This window comes from Elgaria multicarinata, chromosome 8 (genome assembly GCF_023053635.1).
Source record: "Elgaria multicarinata webbii isolate HBS135686 ecotype San Diego chromosome 8, rElgMul1.1.pri, whole genome shotgun sequence".
Classification (NCBI taxonomy): domain Eukaryota; kingdom Metazoa; phylum Chordata; class Lepidosauria; order Squamata; family Anguidae; genus Elgaria; species Elgaria multicarinata.
Genome location: NC_086178.1, coordinates 113,269,020 through 113,278,100, shown reverse-complemented (window position 1 = coordinate 113,278,100; position 9,081 = coordinate 113,269,020).

Sequence of the window (9,081 nt, the reverse complement as noted above, 5' to 3'; positions counted from 1 at the left end):
AAGCTACCCTGTGACTATTGGTCTATTGCTGTTCCTCCTCTGTCTGCTGCATCCCATGTCTATTCCTGGTGGCTCTGGGAATCCATTCCAAATCCCATTTTTTTTATACAGAATAGGATATTTTAGGAAAGATGACACCAGTGGACACGTATTTGCGCAGGGATGCGTATAACCCTACTTGTGCACTTTTCAATGCAGATAAAACTCTTATCTTATCAGAAGCCTGTGAAATCACTAAAATATCACATGGGGATTGGGACAGGCAATCACCAGCCCACATTCTCTTACCTTTCATCCCAATTGCTCTTTGCATTATGGCAAATTTCCAGCTGCTTCTAAGTCACCTAGGCTAGAAGCATCACATCTCCTCAACCCCCACTCCTAGCAAAGCAATCACTTGGACTGTGCTTTTCAACATCCACTGAACCCTGATCACACTGGAAAGAACCAAGTGGTGTTGTGTAAACGGAGCTGCACAATGGCCAGCATTGTTGACTCTGGCTATTTGCCCCCATCGACGATGATCTCACAGCCCGGCCCCTTGGCTTGCTTCAGTGGCTCCTCGGGATCTGTAATGATGTCTTTTGACTTGGGCAAATAGCTCCAGAGGAAACACTGTACTCATTGTATGCCCTAGCTCTTTTCTCCACTGTGTTCTGCCAGCATCGTTCTATCCACATCACACAGCAATTGCACAAATTGCTAGGACATTCTCCTGTGCAAGCCCCACTTAAATAATAATAATAAAGGAGCTACAGAAGAAACTGCAATGATGTTCTTCCACAGGAGAACGTCCCAATGGAATATTCCCAAAATTAGGACTTCCCCCAAGTAACAACTAATGTTGGGTAATTTAGGGGGAGCAGAAGGCCCACTACTACAGGCTTTTTTTCTTTGGACAGAAGCCAAAAGCCTGGCAAATGTAGAAACGACAGCTCATCAGCAGGCGGAGCAGATGCTACTATGGTAATTCCTGAACTTTGTTCCTTTCTATTGACTGCATTTTTAAAAATTAAGTTGTAAAGGAGGACCTTTGCAACTTCAACATTGGGTCAGATTTTCCCCATTTTTCAACCACCATCATTTTTATAACATCTTTCCTATACATTCTTGTATATTTTTGGTAACCTTTGTGTTGGCATATAATAAAGGTATTATACTATATGGAATTTGTATTTTTCTTATGGGCAACATGGTACCTTTGCTTTGTGCAGTTCTTGAGTTGTGATTCAAAGACTACCTGTGGCCTCTGATTCACTTTCTAGTGTAACCCAAGGGTCATAATGAGAATAACAGATGCGGAAGAAGAATAACAGAATGCCGAAGAAGTTGAGAACTTCCTTAAGAACTTCCACCATATGCTGAAGAGACAACCCACTTGCCTTGCTTCTTTTGCAGTGCAAACTTGCAAAGAAAACTTTAAAAGAATCACCTACCCACTCCAAGCTGAGAATACACTTCTCTGTGTTCGATTTCTATTTAATACGTTTCTTTCGCTACCTTTTCATCCCTTAAGGTGGCTTGTAATTCCTCATCTTAAACAGTACTTTCATCAAATAATCTCAGCAGCAAAAATACAAACATCATTAGATATAGCACAGAAAAGTTGGGGAAAGCTTACCATAAGAATAAAATATTACCAGAATACAGAAACAAACTTCAAAGTGATATTGGTAGGCTGGAGTGCTGGGCTGAAAACAACGGAATGAAATTTAATAGGGATAAATGCCAAGTTCTACATCTAGGGAATAGAAACCAAATGCACAGTTATAAGATGGGGGATACTTGGCTCAGCAATACTACAAACGAGAAGGATCTTGGAATTGTAGATCACAAGCTGAATATGAGCCAACAGTGTGATATGGCTGCAAGAAAGGCAAATGCTATTCTGGGCTGCGTTAATAGAAGTATAGATTCCAAATCGCTTGAGGTACTGGTTCCTCTCTATTCGGCCCTGGTTAGGCCTCATCTAGAGTATTGCGTCCAATTCTGGGCTCCACATTCAAGAAAGACGCACACAATCTGGAGCGTGTTCAGAGGAGGGCAACCAGGATGATCAGGGGTCTGGAAACAAAGCCCTATGAAGAGAGACTGAAACAACTGGGCATGTTTAGCCTGGAGAAGAGAAGATTGAGGGGAGGCATGATAGCACTCTTCAAATACTTGAAAGGTCACACACAGGAGGGCCAGGATATCTTCTCGATCATCCTAGAGTGCAGAACATGGAATAACAGGCTGAAGTTACAGGAAGCCAGATTCCAGCTGGACATCAGGAAAAACTTCCTGACTGTTAGAGCAGTACGACAATGGAACCAGTTACCTAGGGAGGTTGTGGGCTCTCCCACACTAGAGGTATTCAAGAGGCAGCTGGACAACCATCAGGGATGCTTTAGGGTGGATTCCTGCACTGAGCAGGGGGTTGGACTCGATGGCCTTATAGGCCCCTTCCAACTCCGCTATTCTATGATTAATTCTGTTAATATCAGATGCCATTAAATTCTTGGCGGAAAGCAGTTTCTATCTGGTGCCTAAATTCTACTAAAGTAGGTTTCAAGAGATAGGGGAAGTAGGTTCCATAGATAAGGTATCACCATCCAGGGCCAATTATAGGGGATATAGGCATTCACCTAGGGCACCAAGAGATCCATGGTGCCAAATGACCCCAGGCAAGCAGCAGCAATAGTGGCCAGGCAGGGCTTGGCATGTATTGGTGAGTCCAGATTCCAGCTGTGTGCCAGTTTAAATCACAATATTTTCACTAATGTGAGAGACAGTGAGCTGAATCAATCAGCTCACTTAACTTGGGGGAGCGTAAGCATTGGAGCTGTTCACCACTCCCAGACCTCCATCACACCTCCTTTTTTATCCAGTTTTCATCCACTGTTTTCCCCTCCATTTCCTAAGCAAGTCAAGCACTGGGGCACTTTCATGTCTGTGTGTTGTTGCGTTTTTTCAGCTCATGTATCTTTTCACCTGGAGCACTACTATGCCGGTGAAATCTCCCGGCATAGAGAGAGGAGTGAAGGTTTGTTTTGCTCATTTCAAAGGGTGGGCAGATGAACAATCATTTTAATTTCTTTTGTAAAGGTGGTCAGGTCCCCTCCTTTGCTCCAAGGTAACCAAAATGCTTACATCTGCGTAAGTTTTAAAGATAAAGAGATCAAAATTGGCTCAGTGACGGCCAATTTTAGAGGGCTTTTGCCACCCCAAGATTAAATCAGATTGGGTCATCCCTTGATTTTAAGTTTTTTTTCCAATGGAAATTTCAAAAATGTTGCGTAAGTAAATCTGTATAAATTGTAAAGATAAAGAGATCAAAATTGGCACAGTGATAGCGCCTAAGGAGGGCTTTCAGTGTGCCAAGATTGAATCAGATTGGTTTAGCCCATGATTTTTAATGGGTTTTTTTAACCCATTTTCCTGGTAGTCCACAAGTGTGAAGGATCAATCTTCCATTCCTTTCATCATGCAAAGCTGTGCATTTCCAGGTTTATAAAATGGAGATATGCTGTTCCCTTACTCAAGAGTAAATTCCATTGATTTCAACTGCATTTACATCCAAGTCATACTAAAATCAGATGCATGCTTATCTTTGTGTAAACCACATGGAACAGAGAGAGAATTACTTCTGAGTAAACACATATAGAAATGACTTTTAATAGTGTGGTCACTCGAAAGCTCTTTTTTAAAGTCTAAAATAGCAAACTGTAACCCTATGCTTACTTCTGAAGTCTTATTTATGTTTACTCAGAAGTAAGTCTCTTCCAAATATATGCCAAAGTTTTATGCTAGTTTTGTGCCACAAACCCTGAGTTTTGTGCTGCAACCTGAAGTGTGAAAAAAAACCATACACTTGGGTGTGGTCTGGTGAATGAGAAAAAAAATCACATTCTCAGATCAACTCCAAACCAGTCCAAAAGTTTTGTGCTGTTTTGTTACAGAAAAGCTGAGTTTTTTGCTGCCACCAACAACCGTGTCATGATACATCAAGTGCAGGTTCCAAGGAAACACACCTAAAAACCAACTATGGCATATTTTGTGGCACAAATCTCGAAAATGAATAGCATGATAAATTATGAAAAGTACTGTGTAGAAAATAAAACTATGAAGAAATCTCTAGTAATTCACAAAATGGAGTGAAGGTAAGTCTCCTGGAAACTGTCATGTTTTACATTTGACAACAAATTGAAAACATTAATGGCTCAGTAAACCGAAACTTACAATGGTCAATTTCAGAAGGGTGCAGGTATATTAATACCTTGTTCCTTGTTTTTAATGTGCTGTAAATCAGCAGGTGGCAAATTATTTCTTGGATTTTATTACATTACAATTTCTTGTTTGTAAAATCATTGTAATCTTCCCATGTACCATCGTCCATACAATAATGTGCCACAGAGTGCCCTATGGCTTTCACGGTGAGGGATGTGCCACCCAAGGACTCAACAGCTCCTCGAAGTGTATAATTCACCTCACCTACATGGGCTGCTGTGTTCCCAAACTTCTCATTCTGCACATTTCTGAGCCCTATTCAAGGTGCTAGTTTTAACCTATAAAGGCTTGGGACCGCAATACCTGATGGAATGCCTCTCCTGACATGAACCTACCCTTACACTGTGCTCAACATCTAAAGTCTTCCTCTGGGTGCCTACTCCGAGGGAAGCTTGGAGAACAGCAACAAGGGAGAGGGCCTTTTCAGTGGTGGCCTCCCAATTGTGGAACGATCTCCCAAATGAGGTCCACCTGGAGCCAACATTGTTATCTTTTCGGTGCCAGGTTAAGATTCTTCTTTTCTCCCAGGCATTTAACAGCATATTTTATTTATTTATTTATTTATTTATTTCATTTCATTTCATTTCTATACCGCCCAATAGCTGAAGCTCTCTGGGCAGTTCACAAAAATGAACTCAATATGTTGAGTTTAACTGACTCCAGAACAAGCTTTGGCCTGGCTGAGTGTTTAGAAATCATTTAAAGACTGATTTCTTCTGGCAAGCCTACCCAGTTGAATTTTAAGATGCCTTTTAATAATGTGCTGCTTTAAATATGTATTAGTTTTATATGTTTTAATCAATTTTATGTATATTATGGTGTTTGCATTTGTGTTGTACCCCACCTTGATCCAGAGGAAGAGGCGGGTAACGAATAAATAAATAAATAAATAAATAAATTATTATTATTATTTAGCTGTTTAATGTTTTTAAATTTTGTATATTGATTTTTAATGTTCAGTCTTTTTAATCTTTGTGAGCCACCCAGAGAGCTTCGGTTATGGGGTGGTATATAAATGTAATAAATAAATAAATGCATTGAACCAGATTTCTTTCATTAGATTGGACAACTTCAACACTTAGGTGAGTTCCCATCACAGTGGTAGTCTGTGTTCTCACACCATTACAATATGATGGTCTTCTTCCACAAATCTTCTTCTTATGGAAGCAGGGGCTGCATTTCTCCTGTGTGACTTCCTATATCCCCATCTCCAGTCCAGACATTTTGTTGCATAAATCCAGAGTTTTATGCCAGCATGAAACCATAAAAATAAAGTCCCCTGGGCAAACGCTGAAAAATCCAGATTGTCATATGGGCAGCTTTATTCTGGCACTTGAATCTTCAAAAAGACATAACCTCATTTGGAGCCATGTGAAGGCTGGGATTTCCACAGTCTCAAATCACCTCTGAACCTATGCCAAATTTCTATGCATGTTCACGTCCTTTTGTGCCATCCCAAGTTTTGAGTGTCCACTATTTACTGAAGACTTGCTGAGTTCCATTGGGCTTTGTCCCCTGTGAAGAGGAGAGGTTTCCTTTTTAAAATGTTTGCCTGCCAGGTACCGTTTAAAGACATAAGGATCCAGCCTGGAAGTTCAAGCAATCCTCCTATGTGTCCACAGTAAATTCCAAGTGTTAATTTTCCATTAAGTGCAAAACAGTATTTTAATGACACTGATAACAGGATTTGGACTGTTGAGATGCTCTTGGCATCCACAAATCAACCTCATGTATGAGATACATTTCCAAGTCCTATTGGTAGGACAGGAGCCGATATGCCCGGCGTTGCTCGGGTCATTAAATCATGTTTATAACATTTATTTGATAAATAATAAATTTCTCTGCAACTTATTCATCTTTAGGTTGGTTGGGTTTTTTTTAGTTTGGTTGAGTTAGTAAATTGTTTTGTTAGAATAAATGGGAAATTGCGTTAATAAGAACTGTATTTTAAATTACAGCTTCATGGTAAACCACATTTTTGTTTTACCTGAAATGCCTACACCTCCCACCATGCCTCGGCCAGAGCAGCTGTCTAAACTTTAAAAACAATCAAGACACACAACACCCTTTTTACCAGCTAAAAAAGATGCACACCTAAGAATACGTTTTCAAAATATACCCAGCATTGCACAGATATCTGAATAACGTACATAGGAAGGATAATAATATCGGGGATAGCTCAGACGGTGTAGTCAGTGAGTTAGAGCCAGACATCCTGAAGAGTGAGGTTGAATGGGCCTTAAGAAGCATTTCTAATAACAAGGCAGCAGGAGATGACGGTATCCCAGCTGAACTGTTTAAAATACTGCAAGATGATGCTGTCAAGGTGATGCATGCCATATGCCAGCAAATTTGGAAAACAAAAGAATGGCCATCAGACTGGAAAAAATCAACTTATATCCCCATACCAAAAAAGGGAAACACTAAAGAATGTTCAAACTATCGGACAGTGACACTTATTTCACACGCCAGCAAGGTAATGCTCAAGATCCTGCAAGGTAGACTCCAGAAATTCATGGAGCGAGAATTGCCAGATGTACAAGCTGGGTTTAGAAAAGGCAGAGGAACTAGAGACCAAATTGCCAATATCCGCTGGATAATGGAAAAAGCCAGAGAGTTCCAGAAAAACATCTATTTCTGTTTTATTGACTATTCTAAAGCCTTTGACTGTGTGGATCATAACAAACTGTGGCAAGTTCTTGGTGGTATGGGAATGCCAAGTCATCTTGTCTGCCTCCTGAGGAATCTGTATAACGAACAAGTAGCAACGGTAAAAACAGACTATGGAACAACGGACTGGTTTAAGATTGGGAAAGGAGTTCGGCAGGGTTGTATACTCTCACCTTACCTATTCAACTTGTATGCAGAACACATCATGCGACGTGCTGGGCTTGACGAATCCAAGGCTGGAGTTAAAATCGCAGGAAGAAACATTAACAATCTCAGATATGCAGATGACACCACTTTAATGGCTGAAAGCGAGGAGGAGCTGAGGAGCCTTATGACAAAGATGAAAGAAGAAAGTGCAAAAGCTGGGTTGCAGTTAAACCTCAAAAAAACCAAGATTATGGCAACCAGCTTGATTGATAACTGGCAAATAGAGGGAGAAAACGTGGAGGCAGTGACAGACTTTGTATTTCTGGGTGCAAAGATTACTGCAGGCGCTGACTGCAGCCAGGAAATCAGAAGACGTTTACTTCTTGGGAGGAGAGCAATGACAAATCTTGATAAAATAGTTAAGAGCAGAGACACCACACTGACAACAAAGGTCCGCATAGTTAAAGCAATGGTATTCCCCGTAGTAACCTATGGCTGCGAGAGCTGGACCATAAGGAAAGCTGAGCGAAGGAAGATAGATGCTTTTGAACTGTGGTGTTGGAGGAAAATTCTGAGAGTGCCTTGGACTGCAAGAAGATCAAACCGGTCCATACTCCAGGAAATAAAGCCAGACTGCTCACTTGAGGGAATGGTATTAAAGGCAAAACTGAAGTACTTTGGCCACATAATGAAAAGACAGGATACCCTGAAGAAGAGGCTGATGCGAGGGAAAGTGGAAGGCAAAAGGAAGAGGGGCCGACCAAGGGCAAGATGGATGGATGATATTCTGGAGGTGACAGACTTGACCTTGGGGGAGCTAGGGGTGGCGACGGCCGACAGAAAACTCTGGCGTGGGCTGGTTCATGAAGTCACAAAAAGTCGGAAGCGACTGAACGAATAAACAACAAAAGGGAAGCGGATCTCAGTGGACGTGGGGAACTGTTGTATGCCTATGCTCTGAAGTTATTATTATGAAAAGAGATGGTCAAGGCCAGTGGTGACTTGGGCCTTTTACCTTACATACCTGGGCTCTGAAGACACACCATGGCAATTTTTAATTTAATTTTTTTTTAGTTAAATGGTCAACCCACCACCTTATGGTGCTGGTGGCATTATGCCACTGCTATGGAGCCACGTAGAGGATAAAGCCATTTTCAATATCTCCCGCTGAAGAAATTTTATTTATGGAATGTCCTAGATGAATAATAGCTATTGTACTGGTCATGACCATGAGTCTTAGTTTGGTGGCAAGAGAAGATTCTTGGGAGTTCCACCCAAGGCAATCTGGGAGTTGTAGGCATAAGCCTTGGATTTTCATTAAATTCTTAAAAAATATTTTAAATCCAAAATTTCATGTTTTTGGATTTTTCTGGTACATTGTACAGCCAGACCTATCAGCGTGCCAAATTTCAAGTTTCTACCCAACGTTGCTTGCCCCCCACCCCTAAGATATATGTCTGCATCTTAAAATAGCTGGTACTAGGCCTGTGAGTTAACCTTTAAACAAATTAAATTCTTTTCTTTTTTCCCTCTTTTACCCTCACGACAACCCTGAAAGGTGGGCCGGTCCTAGGCCTGTGAGGTAACTTTAAAACAAATTAAATCAGTTTCTTTTCTCTCTCCAGGCGCTCTCCCTTCAAGCCCAGGATGGCGAGCCACTTGCAGGTGATGGCTGCCAAAGCCTGATAAATCTCCCCTCCCACCCAAGGCATGCTGGAGCTATAGGCATAATCCTAGGTCGCTGAATAATGTGTTAAACTTTGAACACAGCCTGAAATGTGGTGGAAGACAACAGGAGAGCAGACCATTTTAGTTGTGACACCCTGCTTATGGATTTCTTTTTCCCAGGCAGGCTTGCCTAATGACTGCATGAATGGCTTTCCAGTGCCAAGTGCATTTTATTTTAAACTTATTTTCCAAGTCCTTTTAACTTGATGAGATTTTTTATGCTGCGTTTTCCCCGCTGTTATAACTAAACCACAACGTTCCAAGACA